Genomic DNA, 13628 nt, shown 5'->3' with positions numbered 1-13628 from the left:
TGTCATCTTATTGTTTCCTGGTTGTTTGTATCTCCCCTTTCTTTTTTCTTCCTTTCTTGTTGACTTCTTTGTGAATCGATGATTATCTGTGGTGGCACACTTTGATTCCTTCTTTTTTTAAAATCTTTTTTTTATCTACTGTAAGTCTTTTCTTTGTGGTTACCATGAGGCTAATATAAGCATCTTATAAAAATAACAATCTATTTTATGCTGATTACTTTGACCACATGTAAAATCTCTTTTACTCCCCTCTTTTGATGTCACAGTTCACCCCTTTTTATACAATAAAAGTTTTATATCTATAGTTATTTTAATTATTTTGTCCTTTAAGCTTTATACTAGAGTTAAATGGTTAACACACCACAATATTACAATATTAGATTATTCTGAATCTGACTATAAACTTGCGTTTACCAATTTATTGTATATTTTTATATGTTTTCAAGTTACTTATCGACATCCTTTCATTTCAGCTTGAAGAACTCCTTTTAGCATTTCTTTAAAGGCATGTCTAGTGGTGATGAACCCCCTCGGCTTTATTTTTTGGGGAAAGTCTTTATCACTCCTTCATTTTTGAGGAACATTTTACTAAATAGAAGTTTGTTTTTTGTTTCTTTGTTTTCTTCTTTCAGCACTTTGACTATATCATCCCACTCTGTTGGCCTGTAAGTTTTCTGCTGAGAAATCCACTGATAGCCTTATGAGGGTTGCCTTATAAGTTCCATGTTTCTTTTCTCTGCCAGCTTTAAATACTATCTTTGTATTTAATTTTCAAAATTTTTATTTTAATGTGTCTTATGGAAGATGCCCTTAACTTACCTTTGTTTGGTAACTTATGAGCTTTCATTCATGAATTTGGATATCCAAATCTACCTTCAGATTTGGGAAAATTCAGCCATTATTTCTCAAAATAAGCTTTCTGTCCCTCTTCTCCTTCTCTTCTTTCTGGGACTCCAGTAACTTGCAAATTGTTGTCTTAATGCTATTCCATTGTTCACATGTGCTTTCATCACTCTTTTTTTTTTTTTTTTTTTTAATTACACTTGTTTCCTTTGTTCTCATTTGGATAATTTCAAAGGTTCTATTTTATACTTTACAGATCCCTTCTTCAGTTTGCTTGGTCCATTCTGCTGTTGATATTCTCTATTGCATTTTTATTTCATTCATATTCTTCATCTCTAGAAATTCTATTTAACCCTTTTTTTAATGACTCTTCTCTTTTTGTTAAATTTCTCACATTGTACATGTACTGTTTTCCTGATTTCATTCAATTGTTTTTCTGTGTTTTCTTCTAGTTCATTGAACTTTTTTTAAGACAGATATTGTGAATTCTTTATTGGATAAATCACAGATCTCTATATCTTTAGGGTTGATTACTGGAAGATTATTTTGATTCTTTGGTGGTGTACCATTTCCTTGATTTTTAATGGCTCTTGATATCTTTTGTTGCTGTCTTTATATTTGAAGTAGCAATCACCTCCTCTACTTCTTCCTAACTGACTTTGGGAGAGAAATATCTTCCAACAGCTCTGCTAGAGATTCTGAAACTTTCTTAGACTTTCTGTGACTACATCTGCTTCACAATTTTTGCTTTTCCTTGTGGCAAAATTCTTAAGTATGTATGCCCTCTCTTAATCCTATAGTGCACCAAGCTGAATGCTAACAGCTTCTCTTTTGTTTTTTCAGAGGAGCTAAAGCTCAAATTTGTGGTCTATTCTTGGCTTGCAGATTTGTGTTGGCTTTCTGTGCATGCTCACTAGCTGTCTGAAAAATCTTGTTCTTTCCACCTGCGGGAGTGCACAGAAAGTGGGGGTGTGTTAGGATGATGTTCTCAGAGTGCTGGGGCTACTGGTGAGACATTTAAGTGGACCTACAAGTGAGGCTTTCCTAATGGTTCTTGAGTAGATTTCTTTATAGAGCCCACAATGCAGTTAATAGGATTCATGCCCCTTTAATGCCCTTCAAAAGTCTTTTACAGAAATGTGTATTTTTTAAAATGTTTCTCCAGTGATACTGAAGGTTAACCAAATTTGTGATAAACTTCTCTAGTGGTTTCAAGATGTGCTGTAAAAGGAATAAAAAATCTACAAGGTATGACCAAGTTTCAGTGCAAATTCAAGCAGACAAAATCCAGAAACATTAAGCTAAGGAGAATTAAAAACTTAACATCTGAAGCTGTATTGTAAAAATAATAATAATATACAAATAAATAGTAAAAAATAAATTTAAAAAATAGTACATTAGCAGAACTAAATTCCATATTGCTGGTAGGGTCAGAATTGATAACAGAAAATCAAATCAGTGTCTTGAAGAATGAATTAAAGAGCTCTCCCAGTTTGCGAAGGAAAATAAAAGTCAAATTATTAAAAAAGATGAGAGAGAATATGATATACATGGAAGCTAAAGAGTGGCATTCCAACATAACAACTGGTATATCATCCAGGAGAAATAAGGATACATGAAACCAAAGTAATTACCAAATATATAAACTGAAGCCATATTTTCAGAGCTGATGAGTCCCTTCATAGAGATTGAAAGCATGGATCAAATTCTAAGAAAAATGAAAAGACGTACATCTACAGATACATTGGCATTATTTAAATAGCTAATATTAAAAATAAAAATCAATGAGTATCCATGGAGGAGGAAAGTCTTCAATAACTAAAAAGATAAGAAAAATTAGCTCTTTTTTATATTCACTATAGTGTTAAAAATCAGAAGACATTGGAGTAATGATTATTGATTATTGAAGGTATGACCATAAAATTGTATACTCAGTCTTCTGAACGAACCCAGAGACTCTCTACTTGAAATGCAAAAGGCTCATCTTCTTAATATATTTAGTGATTATGTCATTCAGTAAATCTATTAATATACAAATATAATAAATAAGAGAAGATAGGTCACAGATGCAGAAATGCACATGGCCAATAAAATTATAAATCATTGTAAACATTACTAGTGATAAAAGGAAAATAAAAATCAGCATACCATTTTTTCACTATAAAATTTGCACTGGTTAAAAACAAATAAAAGTATAACATTTTGCAAAGTAACTAACTGTTGAAAAGTGAATTGGTTTGACCTTCCTGGAAATTACTTTGTTGATTTTTAACTATTAACTTCTTTCCAGAAATCTAGCTTTAAAAAAAATCTAGCATACAGACCAAGCCCTATTGTAGTATAAATTATAAGTATGAAAATTTTGAATAATATCCAATAACCAGAAATAATTCTGGTGTACATAATCTTTGTAGAATAGTGGTTGGATAGGTTATGACAAACCCATGAAATGAAACCACTGGAATGGTATTTTTTGAAGCATATTTAATCTTAAGAAAAAAAATGGTCATACTAGACTATCAACTGGAAAACCAGATAGAAAATGATAAATGATATTACTCCATGATTTCCTTTTTAAACTGTTTTGCATAGAAAAGCAAATGATGAAATATACCAAAATCTTAACCATGATTATCTCTAGATATAGAAGTATAGTGATTTTTATTTCCTTCAATAAGCACATCTGTGTTTTTTCCAGTCCTCTAGGATAAAAACTGGCTACACTGTAATAAAAAACGGCAGTCTAAGAAAAATATAACAAGCATTGTTTATGAAAATTCACCTAGATAAATATTCAGAGAAAATGTTCTAGTTAATGGATTGTCAGAGCATGAACAGAGTGATGAGAACTATCTTCATCAAATGTAAACGAAATTAATCTTCTGTAATTAGGGACTGATTGTGACAATTGAGCTTGCCCTAATAACATAATATAATTAATATAACATTCATATTTGTTACATACCTACCACATATCATAAATATATATAAATATATAAATACATTATAAATTTATGGGGATTACTTTTGTACAATGCTGTATTTTATAACTATATGTCACTTGGGAAATTAATTCTGATGTTCCCTAATAACCATGGCAAAATTTAACTATGATAGGCAAATCATTCTATGTGACAATTCTACATGCTAAATGTATACATGAAATTATGAAATCAGGGGCCTTCCTACTATAATATATGCAATAAATGATTATGTTCTAAAGAGACATTGAAGATTAAATGAGTAACAGTATTTGTCATGTTTAAAAATGTATTGAGCAGTTTCCATATAGAGACATATTTTAGAGGTGAAAGGGTACAAAAAGAGTTTCCAGAAATATTCAGAGTGATGAAGTGATATGACAGGGTCAAATGACGAACTGTCTTTATGTATGCTAAAAATTAAAGAACAAATATTTATCTTTATAACATATTGTCAGTATTGCTCACAATATTAAAAACCAGTCTTGTACTAATTAGAGTACTGAAAGTTAAAAAAAATGCTCTGATCAGTTAACTATTAATTCAGACTCTCAGAATTTTTTGTCTGATGGTGCCTCTTTTTATTTCTTCATTTAATTTTTTATGACTTGAGGTCACCTCATGGGTGAACATAGACAGAAAAGCTCTGAGCAGACTTAGCAGGGATCAGGTGGATTCCTTGCCCAACTTGGGAATTCCAGTTAGCCAAAAAGCAACACTTGTAGACTAAGAAGGAATGCAATAGCGATGGTTATCCCTTTGGACACACTCTGAGTTCTAAGGAAATCCCTAACTGCTTTGTGGAAGCTCCCTGGTGATTCATTCTGTTTCATAATGCTTTCGCTGTAGCCAACTGCATTCCCAAAAATTTTAATAAAGAGTTTCACCAGCATAATTACACTAGGACACTGTTAGCTTTTCTTTCTAATACATTTTCCTTCACTTGAATATTCTGGCCTTTTCTCATATGTATTTGACAAAAGAGCTACAAATAGAAAGTGCTATTACATCTTAGATGGAGGAAATGGTCAATCCATGCATTAATGTCTGAAATGTGCAATGTTGGTGATCAAGCCTAGGCTCAGCATTTGCTCCACACAGGAAACCAGCTCAGGGTTGATAATGTCCAGGAAATTAGTGACTTGTTCATATGGTAAATACCTCATTCCCAGCCAATGATTTATTTAACTGATGGCTGGAGTTCTTACAGTGACTTTAGCACAGTGGGATAGTAGGGCTTTATTAATGTGCTATTGCATGTTGTTCTCTACTGGAAGCCTTTAACTATAACATACAGTACATTGGAAAATTGTATACTCAGCAAGTCAAGATGATAAAGGCACCAACATCCTGCTCTACTCTGAAAGGAGCTTTTTATTTTAACACCATTATCTCAATTAGTTTAGAATTCTGTAACATGAACTGTGACCATCTTTTAGTTGTGAGAAAGAGATTAAATCACATGTTACTTGGCTTCATGTCCTTTTCCTATCTATTAATTCTGTCAGTGGCAGTGTTGATTATTTGTAATTCATTGCTTGCGTTCATTAATTTTCTGTAGAGAATCAGGCCAGCCTTGTGCTATCCGTTCACGGATGGTCTCATTTAATCTTCCCACCTTTCTCCTGCTCCCCTTTCATCGTTAGCTTTCACATAGCCCTCAAGCCACAGTTCAAGTCTCAGTTCCTCATGGAAATCTTATTGACACCCCAGTTCAGGTCATGCTGCTCTTTGTATATGTTCTCACAGAATCTTGTTCAGCTTCACAGAATCTAGCTTCACAATTTGTAGCTTAAATTTTATAGGAGAGACGATTAGACACTGTCCCTCTCCACCCTATAGCATGAAGTTCGTAAGTGCAAAGACCACAGTGCTTCCCGCCATCACTGTATACCTTTTGAACCAAGCACAGTGACTGTCCAGCAGGTGGTGGTAGGGTTTCCAGGGGGAGAATTCCCACCCCCTCTCGTGAATTTTTTTTTCACTTTTCCGTTCCCAAATCCCGAGAAAAGTTGGTCAGGAAGTCAGGAAAATCAGCTCCTTAAACCCAGGTGGTTGGTAGTATCAGCCGTCACTTTGTGGAAACAATTCTTTGTGGATAACAGAAGGCAGTTTATATCTCAGGATCTGGGCACGAGAAAGTGAAAAAAAATTCCTGAGAATGGGTGCGAATTCCTGCCCTGAAACCCTAGGTAGCAGGTCATAATAAATATTTGTTGAATGAAAGAATTCTATTGGTGGTTATTATGGTTCCAGGTTTATAAATGAGGCAATTAAAGCTCAAAAAGCTTAAATTAACCAAAGTCACACAGCCAACTGGATGTCAGGATCCCATCTTATGTCTGACTCCAAAACCATTACTGTATTAGATTTTTTTAAATTAAGTAAGAAAATGAAATGACTGTAAAATTTATCTTTCTTCATATAACGCTGAACTTTACTAAATATTTGCCATTTCTCTGTACAATCTTTTGGATCAATTGTTCTCTACCAGAGGAAAATTTTCCCCCACAAGACTATCTGCAATGTCTGAAGACATTTTTAGTTGTCACAACTGGGGGAAGGGGAGCTACTGACATCTTATCACACATGAGAGAAACCTTCTCCCCTTTTGTGTTGGCCAGTTCAGCTACCTGTCTTCCTTCCTTCATTAACTCACACACCATATATGCACAGAGTTGCCTCGTATGTGGAGCACAACGGTGAATAAAACAGAATTACAGATTAAAGTAAACTTGCAGTCAGTAGGAAGGAACAGATAAGTAAATACGTAATTATTATGCACAGTAAATAGTTACCCAGAGATATTCATACAGGAATACGTAGTGGAGGTAATATATTGCATCTGGGATGGTCAGGATTGCATTCCGGGAGGAAGTGGCATCTAAGCTAACATCTGAAAGATGCTTTAGATCTGTGGTTCTCAACTGTAATATCTAGAAATGTGTTCTGTCACAACTCAGGTGATGGGTACTATTGGAGGCCCGGGATGCTGCTAAACATCCTACAATACATGGAAACCCTCCCCCAGTGCCAACCCACACACAACTAGGAATTATTTGGTATAAAACGTCAGTTATGTTGAGTTGAGAAATCCTATTTTAGGTTGATAATGACAGATCATTGTGATGTCGCCAATGCATTCTTAAAATTCAACTTAATTTTTTTGTCCTCTATTATTATTTTTATAAGTTGTAATTGGCAATAAAATAGTATCTGTATCTACTATCTATGTTGTTTCATCTTGTAAGTGACAAGAAACTATATGAATATTTACTAGAAACAAATTAACATTTTTATTACCTTTAATGGCATCTCTTACTTAACAATAATAATTTATCCTCCCTCCTTTCTTTATAATTTCTATCACAGTCCAAACGTAAGCCTCTGTAGCACTTCCATTTTTCAGGGTAGTCCTATGAGTATACTCGCCTTGGGGCCCAGGTTCATGCCAGGATCATCTTTATACTTACGTTAGGGTTCTACTCATCATAGATTCTCAGGTTTTCATTTCAGGACTCCAAGCAAGTTATTTCTCTCATGGAGGCTGAACAGCTAAGTCTGCTGAAAAGTAGAAACCACCTGATTAAAATACTTTTATACTGCAGTACCTGCAAATGAGCTCAGATAATAAATTTTTGATCACTAAAATTTCTTTCAATTAGAGTTCTGAAATCATATATGATTAAGCTTCTCCTGGATAATTTGCTATGAATGTTAGAATTTTTCAGGAAATGCCTCTGTTCCTTTGTCATGTAAGATCCATCTCAGTAGTTAGTCATCATTGCTTTTCCTTCAGGAGTAGATCACTAGAGGACCTGAAATTTGACTGGCATTTGTCTACCAGCATGTCTTTTGAAAAAGGATAGCAAGTGATGACACATTAAATCTCAGTTGCTTTCAGAAGTCTTTGGGTATATTGGCCATGGTGACATACTCCCTCAAAATAAAGTAGAGATAAATGTTATAATGACTTGCTTTCCTTTTTACTTTCATGTGGATGACTTGATTCTAGCATTTTTTTCTCTGGGCATATACTGCAACTTTACCATAGTTGGTTTTTGTAACTCGCATTGAAGATTATGATACTATCCCTACTCTAAATATTTTAAGTGTTACATTCATATTCTGCTTGTTTTTGTAAATTGTTTATCCTTATTTACTTTTCCTTATTTAAAATGCAATCTGAAAGCCAAGTTTGGATTCAATGGAACACCTGTTTATAATATAAACTTTTAAGCCGAAGAGAAAAATGAAAAGTGCCACAAATATTTAAATGTTGGCAACATTGAGAGTAAAACGGTCAGTGCACCAATGTAAGGATGCACAGTGTTTGAATATAGGCAGGTCCCCATTTCCAAACTATTATACATTTCAATCTACAGAATAATATGTGTAATATAATAAGGATGTTTTTTGAGTTTTCCAGAATTCTAAATGAAGTGACTTTATAATAAACGCTATGTTAACTCTGAGCACTGTTGATACCAGATTATAGTGTGGGTTAGAGAAACATCTATATACTTCGCGTATTTCACAGCAGACATTTGTAAACAAGGAAGGGGGTTGAGATTGGGTGTAGATAGCAACAAAGGTTATCCAAAAAGAATTTTTCAGAGAAAGTAGAAATGGGAGATGACATAGCATTACTTTACAAATCAATGCAAGAATAAAATATGGATATTTATTTTACATGGTCTTGGCAGTTCAGATTCTATAATAGTTAATATTATTTTTCAATATTCTTCCTAATTCCAATTTTGATGGATGGTCACAATATATGATATCAGTGTGCAGGCTTTGATGATTTCTATCTCATGCTAATACTGCTAATATGCTCATTGCACTTCCAAAGCTACTGAAGTAACTAATTAGGAGTTGATCTGCTGTAGTAGCTTAGGTGTGTTCAGTGGTCTTGCTGTTTGCCCCTCTTTCTGGTTTTGTTAAGGTATGAAACAAGGAAGGTTTCCTTTTTTGCTGGTTGTCAGCATGTAATTATCTTAGGAGTTACGATACCAGTTTTGGTGAAACTCACAGTTTGCAAGAATTAACCTTTCTTAGTAAGTAGGAGCTTTGTTGAATTATTCATCGATACTGTTAGGTTGTGAATGACCTGTGTCTGATATCTTTGGGTTGTATAATGGTAAATTAGATCAAGGATGAGTGTCTTTTCTCACTCCTAGTTTTTGTTCAACAGGAAGTCGGTGGTGTTATAGCACTCCTTTTGGCTTGTCACGGAATTGATGGTGCAAGACTATGTTATTGGGACTCCATTCACATCAAAGTATATGCAAATGAGTATGGATCAGGACTTGGCTTCCAAACTGATAGACATTCTGTCCAGGTCATTTGCACATTAAAGGGTTCTGTTCTCAAAGGTTTTTAAGTACATTTAACTTCTTTTGAACATCAACATAAGTTGTACTAGATCCCAGAGGATTTCAGTAACACGTAGATTCTTGCATCAGAGCTGGAGTTAGAAATGGTTTGTTCATATCATAGGAATCTTTCTTCAGACACTTGAAGTACAAAGCATCCATGAGAAGCTGCCATGTATAATTTCTTATAATAACTAGGGTTGATTTTATGAGCAGAACACATGATTGTATTTTATGTATGCAATCTGAAAATCGCAAGCAGGCATAAGTGGACATGAGAAAAACCAGCAGCTAGATTAAACACTTACATCTGTTTCTGAGTTTTTTTATATTATTCCTGTTCTGTTTGTTTGTTCATTCTTTCATCTTCTAGAGCTCACTTGCAGACAAATGTTACTGATGCCAATGTTTAAGAAAAATACATTGGGAGAAAACATTCTATCCATCAATATAGGCTTTTTTCTTTAAACTGGGTAAAAAGTTTCACTATATTAATTTAGGGCAGAATTCTTTCACATAAAACACATTTCTTCATTAATACGCAATCCAAGCAACATGTAAATCATAGATGATAAGTCAATAAATAAAATAATCTGAGAGAGAAAAAAATAAGTTTTTTTTTTCACAGTTTGACTCAGCATAATAATTCTATTAATGGCTGTGTGCTAAGATGTGTTGGAAAATAGCAAACTTCTTATTTGGGATTCCAGAATTGCTGCATTAGGTACATTTCCAAGGTATTGTAAATTTACCTTGTCTGTTTGTTACAGATTTAAGATATTTTTAAGTAGAAAGATGTAAAGAGTAAACCATTAAATGTTTAATTTAGCTTTAATTTTCAAAATCCCCTTCTATTTGCTATACGATTGGCAAGGATTGCAACTAATTAGGATTACAACTAATTTTAGTTGTCTGGATTTTGTATTTTTTCTTCAAATACCTTTACTAGAAAGAAAATTGAAACATTTTACGTTTGTACTCCACTCTCAGAAAATTATTGTCTTACTCTTGTAAGTCATATTAAAAACTGAAATTTATGAATATTAATTAATCATTTTGAGTATGTTCCTTGTAAGTTTTAGTTTATTATTCATGTGTAATATTAACTTCTTGCTGATGATTTTATCGAAAAATAAGATTGGTTGATAAAGATATGCATACACATATTTTATGTATTTTTTACCATAACTGTGTTATAGAATTTAAAATATATATGTACACAAAAGCAGAGAAAATAGTAAAGTAATACAGTGTAAGGAACCTCAATATGTCTATCACCTAACTTCAACGCTTAACCTACTGTCAATCTTCTTTTATCCAAGCCCTTTCTCAATTTCCTCACACTTCTAGAACAAATCCTAAGCATCATGTCATTTTACCTATTAATATTTCACCATTTACCTCTACCAGCTGAGAATTTGAATATACTCATGAACCCACCACCCTGACTGAGGTATTTTTTTTAAAGTAGTTTTAAAATTTGTGGACATATTTTAATAAGTTTGATACAATGCCCTCAGTTAAAATCAAATTTAAGTATTTCTTAGCAAATGATTGAGAATTATCTGAAACAAAAAAAAAAAGGACTTAAAACTGTGAGTAATAATACTAATGAGATATTAAGGTATCAGGCACGATATATTTCTTCTTTCATTTTAAGTTTCATTGTTTCTGAGTGATATGCCTCTTATTGTCAGAACTAAACAACTATGTAGAAAATGTCCCAGGTTAATGCCCTCAGGTTGGTATTTTGGTTCTGCTATTGTTTGAATGACAGATGTACTCTTTCACTTACAAGCATCATTCATCTAAGTTTTATACATTTTTTTATACATATAAACTTACATGAATCAGCTGAGACCAGAAGAAGAATGATCAAGACAAAAACAGGCATCTTATTCATTCACCAGAACTATTTATAGAGAGCACTTCTTAATTTATACTTTAATCAGAGTAGTTGAGAGGCAAATGGTTCAAATGGTCCCTGAATCAGTATAGACATTCAATATGCTTAATGGCATATTTTGTGTGTATATGTATGTGTCTTTGGCCCTCTTTGCTTGGGTTGGGGAGAATGTTGATGGGCAGCCAGGAATCTTCTTTTATGCAATTAGAATGCTTGGTTTATGTATTCTTTATATACTGCATTCCTATTCTTTATATGCAGCATTCACTGCAGAGTGTTGGTACTAGCAGAGTACTTGCTCCTTGCACTGGTATGTTGCTAAGCTGGTTGCTTTTGTTTCCAATCTGCTGTGGACCAATCCTTTCATAAAATATAATAAAAAAAATAATTATCAGAAACATGAAATGAAAAAAAAACAGAGACATATAAAAGACAAGCCTAATTTTTTTTATTATTATAAGTTTTAACAGACATACAAATAGTCTGTTAAATTGCTATAAGTTTCTAAATGCTTACTCTGCATTTTTGTTCTGTATTTTGTTCTCAGACAGGTAACAGGTATTTTGTGATATGGCCTTAATCTGCAGTCTGGACTGGAGTGTTGACCTGAATTGCAGGGGTAACAGTCACAATATTTAATTGCCAGTATGTCATTGTCATTGACCAGTAACCCCAACCAAAGATCTGGAGAGGGGATCTGGATGTCCCCTTATCTGTGCCAGGTTTTTACTGTATTGCTAGATGATTCTAGGGGCCCTGGAAGAGGAGTCAGGATAAGCAGAGAGTCTGGGTAACGCTTTGTGTGGACAGGGTATGAGGTTCGGTCAGAAACTGTTTTCCAAGAGGTACAGAGTATTTCAGCATGTTAACAACTGATATAATTATGCACAAACCGTGCCAGTACCTACCAGAGGAAAATCCTTAGCACTTCACATCTCACCCTGTAGGACACGGAGCCTGTTGCCTCCCCTGTACCTAACCAAAGGCCTGGAACATCGTAGCAGATGTTGAGTTAATAGGTAATAGATTGAATGAGGTTTACAGAAGGAACATGTCTTTTTAAAAGTTTTTATTAAGCCATGGCAATTCACACACTGAAATAAGATGTGTATACGAGGTCTGACAATTAAGTTTGCGGGACAATTAAGTTCACGAACTTATTGCAATGATGTTGCTAACCTTTTTTGATATCAGAGGGATTATTCTTTATCAATTTGTACCAACTGGACAAACAGTTAACCCAGTTTACTATTTGGAAGTGCTGAAAAGGCTGCGTGAAAAAGTGAGGCGACCTGAACTTTTCGCCAACAATTCATGGTTCTTGCATCACGACAATGCACCAGCTCACAGGGCACTGTCTGTGAGGGAGTTTTTAGCCAGTAAATGAATAACTGTATTGGAACACCCTCCCTACTCACCTGCTCTGGCACCCAATGACTTCTTTCTTTACATGAAGATAAAGGAAATATTGAAAGGAAAACATTTTGATGACATTCAGGACATCAAGGGTAGTACGACAACAGCTCTGATGGCCATTCCAGAAAAAGTTTCAAAATTGCTTTGAAGGCTGGATTAGATGCTGGTGTCATTGCATAGCTTCCAAGAGGAGTACTTCAAAGGTGTCCATAGTGATATTCAGCAATGAGATATGTGGAACTTTTTCTAGAATGATTTCGCGAACTTAATTGTCTAACCACGTATGTCAACATCAGTAAGTGCAGAAATTTCTTTCTAATCAGCTGTATGATGACATCTAATCAGATGTGAGAAGCACAAAAAGACAAAGAATTTTTCTTGAACTCGTATTCATGTCAAAGAATTGTTATTGCACATTTGCTTTGAGCTACACAAGGACCGTTTCTCTTTGTTTGACCTAACACTATTTGCATGTTAATAACAATAAAAAATATGGCTTTCTTCTCGTAAGCAGCCATGTAAAATTTAAAAAATCAGTTTTACTTTGTATCAAGGCCTGTTCTGTTATTTTTAAAACTTTAAATATTTTCTAGATGACTTATTTTCTTTATCTGAGGACAACCATCAAGGTGAATACGGAACATTAACTGATGAAAGTGGATATAAGATACATGTGGACCCTAACATTAATGCATGCACAGTCTTGAGTGAATATGACAGATTCATGCATAAACATCAGCTAGAGAACAGGGGAAAACTAATGGAAGGCTAAATACCCACAAGAAATAAATGTGATACAGCAGTCACCACAATTTGTCATGTTCTTTATCAAATCTAGGCTTATGCATAAGATTTGCTCTCACCACCCGCTGTTACCCACCTTGGTGAAGGAATACAAACCCAGTTTTTTCAGATCTCTGCATAGATGGCACTTCTCTCAGGACCACTTTGAGGGACAGTGCCTGGCAGTGTCTCTACTCATGTTCAGTTACATGTCCCTTCCTTGAGCCTTCCCAGATTCCTATAATTATCCTTTCAAATGATTTAAAACATTTTGACATTGACTCTTTAAGTCTGGTCTCTCCCTTAGTATCATCCCTATGG

The 13628-nt window shown here is 34.1% G+C and overlaps 1 protein-coding gene across 15 annotated transcripts in view; it reads left to right on the top strand.

Annotated features, from left to right (window-relative positions):
• RBMS3 (RNA binding motif single stranded interacting protein 3) overlaps positions 1–13628 on the top strand; it is a 1228141-nt gene that overhangs the window by 868718 nt on the left and 345795 nt on the right. The window lies entirely within an intron of this gene.

The sequence above is a fragment of the Rhinolophus sinicus genome, chromosome 5, assembly GCF_057876585.1.
Source record: "Rhinolophus sinicus isolate RSI-liver-muscle chromosome 5, RSI-T2T, whole genome shotgun sequence".
Taxonomy (NCBI): domain Eukaryota; kingdom Metazoa; phylum Chordata; class Mammalia; order Chiroptera; family Rhinolophidae; genus Rhinolophus; species Rhinolophus sinicus.
Note: the sequence above shows the minus strand (reverse complement) of the source record. Positions and strands in the feature narration are given on the sequence as shown.